The following is a 16,644-nucleotide window of genomic DNA, read 5'->3' on the forward strand; positions in this document are numbered from 1 at the left end:
GAGAGGCGGCGGCACTGACCAATGGAAGAGCAGGGAGGGCGGGGAGGGGGCGGGGCCACGCGACGGCGGCGAGGCGGCGCAGGCGGGGCGGGGGCACGGCCGAGGGACTGGAGGTGCGTCCGCCATGTTGGAGGGGGCGGGCCGGGGGGGGCGGGCTGTCCGCGGGGCTGTGGGGGCGCCGGCGCCATCTTGGGGCCGGGAGCAGAGCGGGGCGTCGTGCGGTCTGCTCATTAATGTATCGTAAATTAAAGAGTTCGGTACGTGCGAGAGTTGCGTAACATCGCTGCTGGGCTCTGCTCTACTTCCTTGCTAGCTGCCTTATGGAGCTCTAAATTGTCGCTGCCCTTTTCTGTTCGAAATGCGGAAATAAAGTTTTATTTCTCCCTTTAAAATTTTCAGCTGCGTTGCCTTTGCGAGTGTTGGTGTTGTGGTTATGTAAAGATGTTTTTCACAGGGGCAGAAATATAATCTGTTCTTAAAAAGCACGGAGGTGCTTTTTTTGTCTTTTTTTTTTTTTTTTTTTGCCACCTCCTTAAAACTGTAGAGATAAACATGCTTAAATAATTGCGAAAATATTTCCCATCTTGTAGATATTGCCAATCTCGTGGCGGGGGGTAGAATGTGATTATTGTGGGACAGGAATGCTGTGTTTACATGACGTGGAGCTCTCATCTGACCCAAGATCCTCCAGAAGATTTTGATGTCCAGCATCTGCTTTGTACTTGTATAAAACCTTTTAAATGTTTACACAGACGTGCCTACATCTGTGGCTGAAGTTCAGCCCATGAGAGCTGCCCAGCTCCCCAGACAGGAATGAGACAACTCACAGCACCATTGCTGGGAAGAGGGTGGCTCAGCACTCCTGATGTGCTGGCAAATCTCTCAATAAAATAGTAATGTATTATGTTTTAAAAAAGAGGCTTCTCCCTTGTAATTGTTCATTTTAAAATTAAACACAAGCTTTTTTTTGCTCCTTGAATATTCTGCATTATGAAATGCTGCTTGCAGATTAATCTCGCTTTGCTGAATTATTAATACACGTGCTCATGAGTGCTGAATGTTAGGGAACACTTGTGGCTTTAAAATTGTATATACGGAATAAACCAAATGCAGAGAAGATGGAGCCCTGTGCTGGAAGAATCTAAAGGAACATGACTGCCTGCCTTGGTCAAATTTTGAATTTTATTAATATATTAGACAGTACTAATAGATTTTGCTTGCTATTTGACGCAAAAAGAATGGTAACTACATCTTTCTTAAAACTAAATTCAAGACTTAGGACAAAATTAATGAGGCACTTTTGAAACATGCCTGAGTTTCCTTCATTTTTCTTTTAGCCTGGAACTGTAAGATAGGCTTTCTGCAACATAGCAGCAAATTCTGCCAGTGAACCAGTAAGCTCAGTTCTTCCCAAACTTGTTAGGTGGCAGAAGCTCACAAGCAATGCTCAGCTGACATCCCAGCAACCTGCCTGCAGCTCTCCTCCAGCAGCATTGTGAGCTTCCTGGGGCTCTGCAGTCTGGACCTGGACTGACTACCTGTACCCAGAGGTGAGGGCAGCGCTCCCACGGGGTGGCAGCGAAAGGACCGACTGTCCTGGAGAATGGTGCTGTTGACTGAGTTGCTGAATTAAGCTTTCCTTACATAGGTCTGGTCATATGTCGAGAGTTAAAATGAGCAATTGCATAGACAGGCAGAGTGAAAGTAGCTCTTTGGAGTGGGAGGAGGTGAACTTGGTCTCAAAGGAATTAATCTAGTTCTCTTCTCCAGGGATGGTTTTTTCACTGTGAAGGCAGTGGGGATTTGGGTTTTTCCTTGTACGACCAGATAGCCTTGGGCAAGGTAGAGACACACCAGTCAAACTCCAGCAAACAGCAAAGCAGTCAAAGCAATAGACTTTGGAAAGTCATGGGCATTCAGAAAATGTGTTTTTGTTTTTTGTTTTTTTCATTCTGATAGAGCTTTCCGTTCTTTTCTGATAGGCTTGGCTCTTTGTTTTATTGACTTCTTAAAGTGTCATCATATCCATTGAATACTTCTGCCAGCTCCCGCTCTGTCACATTCTCCCTGTTATCCTTGGTGACTTAACTTGCTCCCTTATAGATGAAGGTCTGCACTTCATCCTTTCAAAATGCAACTCTAATATAATCTTCTCTTTTATTACATTGATTCTTTTCTGTGTTTTATATGTAGTCTCTCCTTGTTGACAAGTCTAATTTCAGTAAGGTAACAGAACAGGGACCAGGCAATTCACTGCAAATCATAGATCATTCCTACTTTACAAATTGATTACCAACAAAATGGTTTGAGTGAGGCAGCCTTTGGTTTATCTTAGAAATTTTGCTGCAACACATCATTATCTATGAAGACAAAGGCTAATATTCCCTGTAGGTGTGTTGCTCACTAATTGGACTCAGAGTATTTACAGGTCCTCAGTATGTTTTGTTACTATGTTTTGTAATTCTTTTGCTATTGTAGATATGGTAGAAAGTTATTCAGATAAATTTTTTTTCCCCAGGTATGAAATGAAAGAAAGGGGAGATTATGGGTCTCTGAGAAGCCTGTAAATTAATTTTGTTCTACCTCTGGTGTAAGCATGTTTGCATTCTTGGCAACTAAAAGTCTAACAAATTGTCTCTTTAAGAAGTGGAGGTTCTAAAATCATAGGCTGTTGTAGTCCTAAGGGAATCTTAAAACACAGGCAGAGACTGGCTAGGAAAAGGAAAGGAAAAATTTGTGTCACTGTTTTAACAATAGACCTCTTTCATGTGGAGGACCTAGATGTCTGTTAATTACTAACTGGCTTGAGGGTTTTGGAATCTGGCCCAAAATGTTGAAACTCTTAACCATCCACTGGCTGGCATTTTCTCCAAGGTCTGCATTTGGAAACTGGTAGTGCAATGAATTTCATCTGTTTATGTTGTAGAGGCGTTTTCAGTTTCAGCCATATTTCTGTCTTCCAGTCTCGGTGTTCAGTGCCAGCAAAGACTCCAGGCAGCTGTGTGAGCACAGAGAGCAAGGACTTCTTTGGATGTTAGGTTGTGTCAGACCAAGCTGAGCAGCATGTGTTGCCTTTGCTGTGCCACAGCCCCACCACACTGATCAAGACCTAAAACTCTGCCCTCTAATTCTGGGTGATGTGAGTGAATTAGCAAGATCTGAAAGCCTGTGATTATAAGTGCACTTGAAAGGGCCTGAGATTTCTGGAAACCAGGCAGTAGATGTATATGATGAAAGGAATAAAAAAAAAATGGATGCCTAAAACCCTTTGTATCTTCATTTTTCCATGTGAACACAACAATATATTTATCTGAAATAAAATTTCACTGGTACTTTCTGAAGTAAGGCTTGTGGCTGTAAAGTATTCTGACCCTTTTGATGGCTGTTTGTGGGTTTGCCTGCAGGGTAAAGTATGCACACAAACTATTTTCATTACATGAACAAGTAGGAGACATTAAGCAATCTGCAAGAATTAATGAATTTGTGGTGTTCCCACTCTGAAGAGATGATCTCTGGAGACCCCTACAACTTCATTTTGACTTTTAAATCCAAGTGTGGAGGCAGCTGCCCTTGTGGTGCCAGCTGATAGAAGGTTGATGAGCTGGTGCTGGTGCTGGTAGCTGCTGTGCAAAGGCAAGAGAGGCAGTGCCTAGTGTAGAATTGGACTTGAACTAATAGAAGCCATTTAAAGGAGGCATAGGGCAACAACCTGAAGTCATTATTGTGTGTGGTGAAGCAACCACTTTCAAATAAAACTGAAACATGTAAGGTTTCAAATGTACTAAAGGGAATTTGACTAAAACCGTAGAAAACAGGGTAGATATGTGTTGTGGGGTGGAAACTCAACAATAGAGCTCTTCATAAGAATATTCTGGACTAAACAGTCCTTAGTCACAGTTTCCTGTGGGGAAATTAATTTAGTTGAAGAAAATTCTAATTTTTTTAGTTGATTTTTTTCCTTAATCCAGTTCAATGTGCTGCATCAGTGCTTGGTTTGGCTTAACTTTGTAGTGGTGTGAAACCAGCAGTGAGGTATGAGGAACAGGAGCAGTAAGAATGGGAGGGACTATTGTCGTATTCATATTTTTTTCATTTGGGTTTGTTTCTAAGTGTTTTGAAGGGTCAGGGAAGCCAAAGTCCCCTGAACATTTAAAATTGGTACTGTCAAAGAAAGAAACAGTCCAGATGTTCCTGGACTTCTTGGACTGCCCTGTTCCTTTGTGTCATTACTCATGGGACTGGTTAGGATTAAAAAAAAAATTACAAAAAACCCCAACCAAACAAAACAAACAAACAAACAAAATGCAACCAACCAAAAAAAAAAAAAACGTAAAAGAAAAACCAAACCCAACAACAACAACAAAAAACCCCCAAAAAAACCTCCCCAAAACTCCACCAAAACACCAAAACAAACAGACAAACCCCAAAAAACCAACCAAATAAAAAACCCAAACAAAACAAAACAAAAAAAAACCCGAAAGAACCCACAAAAACTTTTTTGGCTCAGCTATATTTAACTGAATAATTTTTCCCATCTCATTTTCTGTGCAGCCTCTTGGTATTTGTGCTTTACTCAGGGAATTGGAGGGGGTCTACGTGCAAAATGAGCATCTGGAAATCAATGGATTGCTTTCTAATTTTATTGTTGGTGTCATTTATCTCAATTTAAAATGTTTGAGCCAACTACTTCTGCAGTGTGAGGAAAGTGGTGGTATGGGCAGAATACTTAGCACATCTATGTTATTTTGGATTGTCTTATCACACAGCAGAGCCTGGACCTCTCTGTGTTCTCCGTTCTGCTGGATCAAAATCTCCTCCTGCCTTTTTGCAGACAGTGGAGGCAAATGGGTTTCTCTTGTAAGAGCTTGGCTTTAACTTGTTGTTACCTTTTTTTCCCTGTAAAATTCTTGAACGACTGGAACCAAAGAAGCTGTGTTAAAAATATGTTTGACATTCTTTCACTAAGTGAACTGTGGGCCCAAATCTTTGTAACCCTTTCTTCTTAAGAAAAAAAAAAAGCCCTTTTTCTGAAGATATGTTCCTCAAGGGACTCCAGTGTATGGATTTGGCATTCCTCTCACAGTAGTGGATACATATGCTATTTGTTACAAAGTAATCACAATTTAGATTACATTTAGGCTGGTATAAAATTTTAAAAAAACTTTAATAAGATTAAGTGCTTCTTGACACATGAATTTAATGTGTATTAAAAGAAAATAAGCCCACCAAACAGTGCTGTTTATCATAGTAAAGTGTGTGAAATTGGCTTCTGTCCCATTTGTGTTGAACCAGTTACTTGAGAAGTTGTTTGGTAGTATAATTTGCCTTCACTTAAAGTGACGAATTGTTTTTAAGAATGAAATTATTTTGTTAACAAATTCATAGCAAGGTGTTACAACCCTTGCATTAACACATCAGGATGTGTGGTTGCAACCTGAGTGTAGAAATCAGCAGAAAGGGACGGGATTTTTTTTTAAACTGTTATTCCTGCCACATATTGTAGAAATATTTTAAAATTTCACACCCCTACTAAAATGTTTGTGACCAGATGGATTTTTGCCTTTTGTTCTTTTAATATTGTCTGTATTGATAGAGGTAGTTCCAAAAATTTCACACAATCTACATTTAGTAAGTCCTCCACACTTCTTCTCACTTCTCCAGAAGCTGCACTTTTAGGGGAGGTAAGAGGGGGTTTGTTTTTTCCTGGCTGTTAAATTTTCACGGTGCCCAGCAGGCTGATCCGCCTCCCTCTGCAGTCATGTCATTCCTAGAACTGATGCAAGGGAGGTGATGGCAGTAAGGGCTAGAATTCTCATTTTGACAGCAATGTGTCCTTAGAGCAACTTGATAAACTGTGAAGCAACATTTTAAGATTATTTTACAGCATGAGTTAAAAACACCCTTTCTGATATCACAGTAGTGTTTTTACCTTGCTTTTCCTGCTGCAAGAGACAATAATTAAGATGGAAGAAAGTACTGCTGCATAACTGGATTTTGAAATGTGGAGACAGCGTATCTTTGGGTGGTCTCTCTTAAAGATCCTGTGTCAATGTGGCACAAAGGCACTTGTACAAATTTATATATACAAATTTATTGCAGCAAAAATACAGTTTGTTTGCTCTTGAGTATGGGAAGGAAGTTGTGTGCAGCTTTGTAAGTCAAGGCACTGAATACTGGTGAATATGGAGATGTTAATGTTATGTGGGAAGGGTTCATGTCCAGCAGTTGTAGTGTCCTGAGCATTCAGCTCTTTGTTTTGCCTATTTTCACATGTCAGCAGGGAGGCATGGCTGTATCAGCTTTCCCTCTTCAAGTGTACCTTTTAATTGTGTACTCTCGCTTTCTGCAGACAGACAGCTCTCTTTCACGTCTGCAAATAAGCAAAACTTATTTTGGTTCATGGTGGTCATTCACTACCTGTTGCTTTTGGCTACAAGAAAAGCTGTCTGCAATATATTATTTATTTGTTGTTAGAAACAAGCACCAAATTGAACCTTATAGAGTGGGTGCAGGAGTGCATGCTGGTTGTAGTCCTCTGTTACAGCAAATATTGTTTATATCATATAGTCCCTGGGAAAAATCTGTGGGGGCTGGGGTATTTTTTTTTTTTTTACAAATTAGTTTAAGTAAGTGAGCCAAAAAAGGCTGAATCTTCTAAATAAAAGCTTATTACTTAGAAATTGTGTTGACCTTTGGTCCTACTTATCTGCAGACCATTAATAGATCTTGTCTTTTACATTACAATCCATGTTTAGGTCTGTGTCTGCTGTCAACATCTGTACTGCTCTGTTTGCAAGCATCACACATGGCCTTGGTCAAAATATTGAAGTAAAAGATGTAGTGCTCTAGGTTGAAGGCAGTTTGAATGAGGACAGGTTTGAATGTACTCTGAAGTCAAGCTGGCTTGGTGGTCTTTAGGTTGTGTGTTGGTTGGAAAAGTTTTTCCCTTCAAGAAAGCAACAATAATGTGAGGAGATACACTCCCCTACAATTCTTCAGTGTTCCACCCTTATGTCAGGGAAGGGAAGATGCTAGCAGAGGATTTGCTGAGATATTCTTAGCTATTTTGGTTGCTTGGGCAGCAGTTAAGTGCTAGTTAAAAATGCACAGCAATGTTATCCATTGTTTTTCCTGCCTTGCTGAACTCCCTCCATGCTGTAAACTGTCTCCTCACCAGGGTTCCTAAAGTTCAGCACAGGTCATCAGGCCATGGGAGAAGACTACTGAAAACACTTGGGGGACTCAGCAAATCTCCTCTGTGTGATGTGATGTGCTGCTACATCACTGATACACTTCTAGCTCTACCTACAAGAGTGTCCCCCGAAGCTGGGGAGCAGCTGGGCATGTGGGAACACCTGGCTGTCTGGAATAGATACAAATACAAAAAGAAGGTTTCAGCAAAGGAAGAGTCACCTCTTGGTTTAGAAATGGTTCCAAGGCAGCAGCCAATACATAGGAATTAATACAAGTAAGTTATAGAGAGATGATTACAGAAAATTCACTGGATTTTCTTTAGGATTTAAGGGTAATAAGAAGTTTAAAAATACCAGGAGCAAAAAGAACAGTGACATTTGTCTAATGGCTTTGCTAAACTTGTCAACAATGATGCTGAAAATACAGAACTGTTCCATATTTCTGTAGTGAGAATGCAGATGAATATTACAAATAATCACGTAACTGTGAACAAATCCATCATATTCCAGCAGTAAATAAAGACTGAAAGAACACTTGAAAATTTATGGAGACTGATATTTTTTTTTTAATGTCTAATGTAAAACTCCAAAATTTTAAGGGTTGTCATGAAGCAAAATATTCAACATTATTAATTGGAAACATATTATAAAATGTCTAGTATTTCAGATTATGGGTTTGATGTATTCTGGCTAAGGAACTCAATCTTGAAAATATTACTGTCAATGAGAATATTTTAGCTTATATATAATTTTTTGATGTTCAGTCATTGGATGTTTGTTTGCAAAAAAAAAAAAAAAATCCCCAAATGAACACACAGTTGAAAGGAAATGCACAATCCTTTCTGACAGTTTTATCTAGGCCACGCAGAGTAGAAAGAGGACAAATGATGGCATAGCCTCATGTATTTGATTGAATCAAAGAGCATCTTGGCTGACTCTTTCAAAAGATGGACTCAAAGCTTTGTGAAGTTAATAACCATGGGAAGAGTCTGGATATGCCTACAAAGATGAAGAACAGTATCTCAAAATACTTCAAGGTGTCAAAACTCATGGGCAACAGGCAGTGGACAAGACACTCCCAGTAGATAAATGGTAGCCAAGAGATGACAGGGGTTGAAAACACTGAATGCAGAGTGGGAGATTTCTTTTGCAGTGTTAATGATCTCACTTCCATAACACAATCAGGTTTGATTTCAAGACATTTCTAATTGAAGTCAGTACTGGTTGTAGGCATCAGAAAACTGTATATGTATACACTTCATGTAGGTGGTGGTGAAGAAGTATATTCTGAGTTTGTTGAAGTGATTTAATTACATACCTATGCATGAATAAAATGAAGAGTCTTCAGAAAGTACATGTTTGCAAATGCAGGAATCCCAGATTCAGAGATCAGAAAGTAAAAGAGAATATGAAGTTTCAGAAAAGAAAAAAACCCCATAACATTGAAAGTGGTAACCAGTTAACTGTTGCACTATGTTATTAATGGGTTTCACAGATTCTCCAGCACTTGAAATTAGTGTCAAGATACAAAATCTTTTAAAAAGCTGCTCTTGTTCAAGAAGCTTTGGGGAACCAGAGTAAATATTTGAATTTTTAAAACTCTTTTGCTGATAATAACAACATTCCTTTATTGTTTTGAGAAGAACAAAAATATCCATTTCAAACTTATTTTAAATCCAAATAAGGTCTTATTTTGTAAGTGTAGGAATCATTCAAACTTCCTTAAGTTTTGAAAGAAAAGCCAGTCTGTATAAACTGTCACAGTGTCATACTGTTTATTACTTTTGAACTTCAGTGTCATCTGTTTTTAGTTTTTTTTTTAATTGAAAAATATAAAAATAGGTAATGCTGTTGTTGGGCTAAAGGACAAGGTATTAAATAGCTTAGGTTCACATCTTTGGTTACCTGGCTGCCATGCAGCTCTCTGGATATGGGCCTTTGTGTGCTGGAATATTTCAATGGAAGTTCTTATGCTTGTGAAAGTAATTTCATCCCATGATGACAGCTAGGGGAGACTGTCTTGCTGTGGTCATGGAAAGTTGAACTGATATGACTCTTGCTGGGTGACCTTCTCCCGGGGTTCTGCCTGCTCTCATAAAACAAGCCATTTCTTTTCAGTGGTACTTGGGTGGAAACTCCAAAATTTGCAACAATGCCAGACATAATTTTGTGTCCTTATGAGCACTGCAGTTCTGAAAGAAACAGTTTTGAGACTTTTCTGTCTGAATTCTGCTATTGGGCCTACAACTCTCATAAATTCAAGGTGCTGCATGCAAATATATTAGAAAACATGTTCTGCAGGTGATCAGGCTCAGATAGCATCTAGCTAAAAATATTTTTTTGCAACGATAATAGATAACTTCTCATGTCTGGGCTTCTACAGCTTGAGACTTTTTTCATTTGAGAAGTGTAGACCTTACTTATTTTCAGTGCTAAGTATGACTTTTATAAGTGGACAGTAGCAGCCTTTTACCCTTCAGAGGTGTAGATTTTGATGGCAGATAAATTTTTTTTGAAAATGCGCACTGCCAAAGCACACGCAGAGAAGAAAATTATCAGTTGCTTCTGTGGGAAGGGAACGGGTATATGAGAAAGCCTGAGAAATCTGATTTCTTAAACTGTTTTTAGAGGGTGTGACAAAGTTTGTGAGTTTAGATCTGTTTGCTGTGTGATGTTGAAGCTGTCAGATTTCATTAGGAGATGTCTCGAGGAATGGTGTTTGCCAAAAAGATTTCCATGAGTATATTTGACCTGTTACAACCTATATATCCAGAGCTTGCCATTTATGTCATGTGGTGAGTGGTTTTCTTCCAGGTATCCAGAGCCTGTCAGGGATCTCCACTGTTGAGGCTACACAGAAATGGAGTTGAATCAAAGCAAACCCAGGTGCCAGAGCTGCTCTCCCTCCAAAACAAAAATTGTCTAGAAGATGAATACACTGCTCATGTTGGTCCTTGTTCAGAACAGTCTTGGCTAAAAAATGCCAGTCTGAAGCATGCCTGCTGCCATTTAAGGACTTCAAGGCATAACCCTGGTTTATTAATTAAAACAAAAGGAACTCAACCCTTAATTGGACACATTTAGTTGTATGTGTCTGACATAATAATTAATTTGTAATGTCAGTTGTTGGGCAACACGGATGGGGGGAACAGCAGATGGCTTTTTAGTAGTGTGGGAATGTGCATGGACACGTTTTCCACACTGGTGGAGAATTCTTCAAAGAATACCCTAATTTGCTCAATATAGTCAATTTTTGGCAAGAATGGACTACAGAGATCTTTAGGAAGGCACTGGAGGTTCCTTCCTGGGACCAGAAAAATATGTGAGACAGGGGCCAAATGTGACTGGAGGAACTGTTCACCACCTAACAGGAAGATAAAATTGAAGTGATGGTAAAATACTGTGAGACAGAGAAGTGCAAACACCCTGTGTTTCATCAATTGGCCATGTATCTGTTTGCAATCTGACAAGTGATGAATATACTTAATTGTTTGTCAGGAGGAATGACTTTGGGGTACTTGTGAAGACAATCTCTCCTTGTGCAGATTGAGCTTGATGAGTTCTCAAGGTTTCCTATCCTTTTCCAATATGTTAAACCAATTTTGTTGCAAGACAAAGCTGGTAAAGAGCAAAATGTGAGAAGAGGTGGGTTTTCTTTCTCAAGGGGAGCAGTGTTGGCAGAGACTTTCTTGTGTGGCTTTAGGCAAGTCAATTTAGGGCCACACTTGCTGAAGTATAACAGCCATTTTTCAAGAATTATAGTAATGCTTGGGTTTCAGTATTTGACACTGGGTAAAACTGTAGTTTTTCATCTAAAAGCAGCATTTAGACTTTTAGCCTAGTATTACTCTGGTTTTGTTTCAACTGTTCTGCTTTAGTAGAATTCTTAACCTGTATGAGAAGAGACTCAGAAGTTTGTTGTGTCTGTGGGCATGGTTTCTGGAGACCTGCATCACACAAACTTCAGGACTGTTATCCCGGTCTGCAGGAAAAGGACAGAAGTAAGCTGGGTTCTGCCTGCTGTGTTTGTTTGGGTTCCATCACTGTAGTGTCAAAGCACCTTATGGTGCTTTGAATGCATAAATTTTCCAGTGGGGAGACTAAGTGGCTTTTCCAAGATGACATAAATAGGAGCTGACACTTCTTAGATCTGAACTCATCTTCTTCATGGGTATAATACCATGCCTCTGTATGGGACTTTCTGGTAGTACTTGTTCTCTTGTCTTGGGGTGACTTGGGGTGACTTGAAAAAAACAATGGTTCTGCAGTAAATTCTGGCTTTGCTGCCCCGAAGAAGGAACTAACTGGAATGCAATAAATTGATGCTGGAGATTGTCTTGTTTGGTCCCTCATCCACAGGAAACAGCAGTCTCTGAGCTATCTTGGCTGCTCAGTCTTCAAACTCAGAAGCAATCTAGAGCAATCTGTTGTATCTGAGTATGCAGAAGTGATTTAAGAATCCCCCTGAAAGGGGAATAGTGCTCCTTTGGGATCTTTAAAGTGAAAGGTGTGTAACTATTTTTCATGGTGATTGTGGATGATGCTGCAGGAAACCTCAAAGGTGGTGATTGCCAGCAGCAGAAGAGTAGAGTAGTCCTTCCTATGGTGTATGTTTCTTTTTCTACTTTGCTCTTGGTGTCAGCCCCTCTTAGAGATGGGATTTAATGGAGCCTTGTCTGATCCAGAATGATGATTCCTATCTCCTGGTATTCTTTTGGAGTGCACACCTTTGGGTATTTGCTTGGTGTCATCTCACTTTCCTCATACTAAATTAGGTGTTACAATGAGTGCCTCACAGGAGCATTTAACTTGTGTTTTAAATTTAACTTAATTTTGTTTGTCTGCAAGTCATCTGGAAAGCATCTGATGAAAAGTGCTTTAGCCTTCTGTAGTAGTGGCCAGTAGAGGAAAAGTCCTAAATCCCAAACTGCCTTCCAGCTTGTCACAAATGTCACACATTGTGTTTCAAGAAATTATAGGCATCAAATGGCAGTGGATCTGCCCAAGATTTTCACAACATATCACCATTGCTGAGGTGAGTATGCAATAACTTTCAGCTTCAAGCACTCTTAGGAAGTTTAAAGCTCTGTTGTGTTGTTGACCAGCAAGGAAATTGTAGAGAACATCTATAGAGCTTTTTGGTTAGTGAGCCTGGTGGAGGGGGATGTCTTAACCTGCAGTACTTGGTTCTGCCTAACATTTAGAAAAGTGCTTGATGAAGTTGTGTGGAGATCAGTAACTAAATTCAATACTTTCAAGGAGACTAAACACTATTTATATTGTTTGACTGTTTCAGAAATGGGAGATCACAGATAAATTATTTTATACACTTAAAATTCAATTCCATGAAAAAGTGTTTTTTAGTGTGCTGCTGTAGAAACTGCAAGATTGGCACAAGTGATGAGCAGTTTTAGGTCTTCAGCAAAGCTCTTTTTGTTTCACCTCTTGAAATGGTCTTTCCTCTTCCCATTTTTAATTCTGTGAATGGACCTTAAAGAAAGAAACAAACAAACATGGCCACTGAGGTGATTGACTGTACAGAAGTGGAATAGAAGCAGTTTGGAGAGGTGAAAGCTTTAATTATTTTAAAAACAAAATAATTGACTCTTTAGGCAGTCACTGATCTTGGGGGGTTAGTTTCTGTTAGCATGAGTCTGCAGGTAACAAGCCTGATGTGGTCATCAGTCTGTGTTCCTCCACTCATAAAAGTGGGAATGCAGGGGTAGTTCTTATTTGTGTTTTATGTTGGGACACAGTAGATAAGGGGCACAATTAACATTTTATAAGTGACTTTAGGGCAGATATAAAATTTTAATATGTTGTATTTTTCAGCTGTTGGGCTGTAGTAACCTTCTGTTTAGACACAATGCACTTGGGAGTGGGAATGCTCAAGGAAAGGGATTAATTTTAGTTGACTTTCTCTAATGATGGAGCTGGATGTCTTTAAAATGAGTTAACTTTGAAATACACTGGCCTGTACACAAAGTATCAACATACAAAAGTTTCTGGTAGAAAGGCTAGTGCTTGGTTTCTGGAGTGATTGTACATATGAATAACACATTCAGTAAAATCTCATTAGCAGTTTATAAGAGCTATTGCAGATCTTAAAAACCCCCCAAACCCCAACTAAACTAAACATCATCTTAGCAACTGTATTTGCATTAAATAAATCAGGAGGGAAAAGGCCGTATGTCCTGAAAAGCGCTAGAGGGAGCTAGGAGGAAGAAGAGGGGAACATAATCGTTGAAGACATGTCTGCATTTTTAGGAGTAGCTTATATAAAGCATCCATTTAAATCCTTCCACTCACTTCAGCTAAAATGCAGCTACAGGTCAGCCACTGCATCTTGCTGCTCTCTGTTTTCCACACTTCACTGAAGGAATATCAATTTTCTAGTCCTGAGAGAAGCCAGAAGCTTTGCTGCTTTTTACATGGCTGTAGGGAAAACCAACTGCCCCTCCATAGACTGCACCCCCTTTTTTAGGCCTTATTTTGTATTTGGATGAGCAGCCAAATGTTAATTTGCATTTTGGTGCTGGTAGCTGTTTCGGGGGGACTGGTATACAGGCTCAGTTCCAAGCTTGAGTCCCTCAGAGATTACACAAAGTGTGTGTGTTGTGTGTCTGTATTTGGGATCTGCTCCACAAAGAAGAATTCATTTGCATTAATCTGGGTGGCCACAGTGCTCTTGCAGGGATCTGAAGAAACTGAGTATCTGTGGACTCACAGAATAATACAGAAATATGAAGTTACTGTAAAGCATCTTATTTTTGAGGTTTTAGAAGTGTTGTTGGGCACTTTTTATATTGCTCTGCTGTAAAGCTAAATGCTTTGAGTTAAAGTGTAACAGCTTTACTCTGTAGATTATATAAGTTACTTGTTTTTAGTTCCCCTCCACCTCAATAAACTGCCAAACTATCAAAATGTTGATATCTTGGGATTTGTAAGAATAGCATGAAATCCTGGGGGGGATGTTCTTTGGTTTCCAGGTTTTGGAGGGTGGGGGAATCTTTTTAGTATGCTAAAGCTTCTCCTCTTGATATTCAGCATTACACAACTAAACCTGTTGCTGTGGAGAACTGAATTTTGATGGCCTGGGGCATTGAGCAATTTGGGGAGAAGGAAGGATGTTGTTGTTGTTATTATTATTAGAGGCTGCTTAGGGCTATGGAATGCTGGAAGTAATCTCAGAGGAGGTAGACAGACTTGAATGGATGATTAAATAAGGAGAATTAATATATATACATGGTGTGTTTATCATCTGCTGCTGCCATTTATTGCAATTTCACTCACTGTTGAAGTTCCCTAATTTCTCTTTTCCACATTAGAAAATAAATGGTAAGGGCAGGAAAAATCAGCTGGGGTTTTCTTCCTTTGGTCTTTATTAGATGGAATGATTTTAAGTTATGAAAGCGAAGACAAACATTTCTCAAAAGTACTTTAACCATGCCTTAGCCTGAGGACTCTGCCCTCTTTAAAGGAAACAAATATAATGAAATTTAAATATGTGGAAGCTGGAGTACTTTAGCAGTGCAATTTTTTTTCCCCGCATACTTTAGGACTGTAAAGATTTTTTGCCTATTTATAATTACATCATTCGAGATTTTAAATGGCTACAAATTAAGAATTGAAGAAAACATATTTTGGAAATATTTAATAACTTCTTGGCAACAAAAACCCCCAACAAACAGATAAGAGCACCAAGTAATTATGGCTTAATTCCTGTTGAATGGTTCAGGGCCTTTTCTTGTCATCTGAGAATTAACTCTGCTTAAGATGAAACAGAGTATTGGAATAGCAGAGAATCTTTTTTCCCCTGCCCCTTTAGCTACCTTGTTTTGTGCAGTTTCTTCTGCTGCAATGCAGGGATGGAGGCAGGTGGGTTTCTTGCTCTCCAGCTCTCCAGAGGGCTCCTATTAAAGCCCTAGAAGATTTCCTCAGGTAGAAGATGGGAAAAGTTGAACTGTAACTGAGTGTAAATTTAATTTATTGCTCTGAATCAGGAAAACAGGCATATTTAGTCTGAAACAAAGGATAGTTACTTTGTAGATAAATTTCTTATACTTCCAAAAAGCTGGGATACACAGAATGGTCTGTGAATACTTTATGGAGCACAGTGATACACAAATTACCCCCACTGGGACTCCTTATGTGCAACTAAAACACATTTGTTGTGATATTTCAGTCTTTTTTTGCAAAACACATTTGTTGTGATATTTCAATCTTTTTTTTGTCATAGTTTGATTTCAGGGTAACACCTACCACTGTTGAACTCCATGGTACAACAAAAAGTTGGGGTTCTACCTGTTGAAGGGATGGTGGATTTATGATAGAAAACATAAAATTTTTCTTGGGACAGGTAGAGGAAATAAGTTTCTCTCTTAAAAACACACAGGGGAAGCAGTGATGCACTTGGATTGTTGTGCTGCCTCAGGAAAAGCCAGTGCTGTCAGCAGAAGCTCAAGGGTAGAGTGTTTATCGTTTGACTTTCACTGTTTATCCAAAGGCCGAGGTATCCGATAAAAAAGAAAGGGCCAATGCCAGAGTGGGTGTAAGGTCCCACAAGGCCCAGCTCCCCTTCTCTTCCCCACCCAGCTGGGACAGAGCAGGACACCCACAAAGAGGTGCCCAGTGCCAGTTTTTCTCCCCAAGTTCTTCATGCCACGACACATCTGTGCAGGTTGTTCGTGTGCCTCCTGAGCTTGGTGGGTGGCTCATCCTGTTCAGAGCTTTGTGTCCACAGTGTCCCTTGCTGAGCTCTCTGTGGAGGTGGCCTGGAGAGGAAACCTGGTCAGTGGTGGCTAATGTGAAGCCTTTAATTTGATGCTGGAAGAATATTTCACAAGGGGCTTGGAGCAGAAATTGCCACTTGGTGTCACTTGTTGCAGTGCTTTCTGGTGCAGCGGGAGCAGCACTAATTAATGCCTGTTCCCAGTGCTGTTCAGGGCAGTCCAAAAACACAGGGCTGCAGTATCTTGATGATCTGGTAGGTAAAGTGTGAGCAGAAATGTTGACGTGCTTTACTGGTAAGTTGCGAGTACAAATCTGCTGATCTATGGTTGGCTTGGTGCCTCCTGTGCAAAGGCAGGAGCAAATGCAGGGAGGTTAAGGGAGCAGGGGTGGCTTCTGCCTCTCTGAGCCCAGGAATGACAGGTGAGTGGCTCTTCAAAGTGAGGATTTGGGATACTCCTGTGTGCTTCAGTTTGGAGCTGGCATTGCAAGCAAAGGCTGGTAGCCCTTTAAAAGGTGCCTGTTTCATCTGTATTCCTCAGAAATTAGGTTTCTCATGCACTTTTGACTGCCTGTAATGTAGAGCTGTGAATAGCTACTGCAGGTAAGCCTTAAATCAAGATCTGATGCAACTGTAGTTCTGCTAACTCTGTGATCAGCTCCCCAAGCAAATGTAGCATAGTAAATGATTTTTAATAATGTAGGACTTTGGCTAGGCTAT

General features: G+C 39.9%; 1 protein-coding gene across 4 annotated transcripts in view; it reads left to right on the forward strand.

The window, feature by feature from the left end:
* Nucleotides 1–42: 42 nt before the first annotated feature.
* The window catches only part of CAB39L (calcium binding protein 39 like), a 61,004-nt gene continuing 44,402 nt past the window's right edge, over nucleotides 43–16,644 (forward strand). Inside the window, exons 1-2 of one of the 4 annotated variants that reach the window (XM_030234421.2) lie at nucleotides 43–113; nucleotides 1,424–1,550. The gene's annotated coding sequence lies outside the window, so the exon portion shown is untranslated. Of the gene's footprint in view, nucleotides 114–163; nucleotides 258–1,337; nucleotides 1,551–16,644 lie in introns of those variants that run through there. The other 3 variants (XM_050974007.1, XM_050974014.1, XM_018908643.3) reach the window with 3 other exon arrangements.

The sequence above is a fragment of the Serinus canaria genome, chromosome 1, assembly GCF_022539315.1.
Source record: "Serinus canaria isolate serCan28SL12 chromosome 1, serCan2020, whole genome shotgun sequence".
Taxonomy (NCBI): Eukaryota; Metazoa; Chordata; class Aves; order Passeriformes; family Fringillidae; genus Serinus; species Serinus canaria.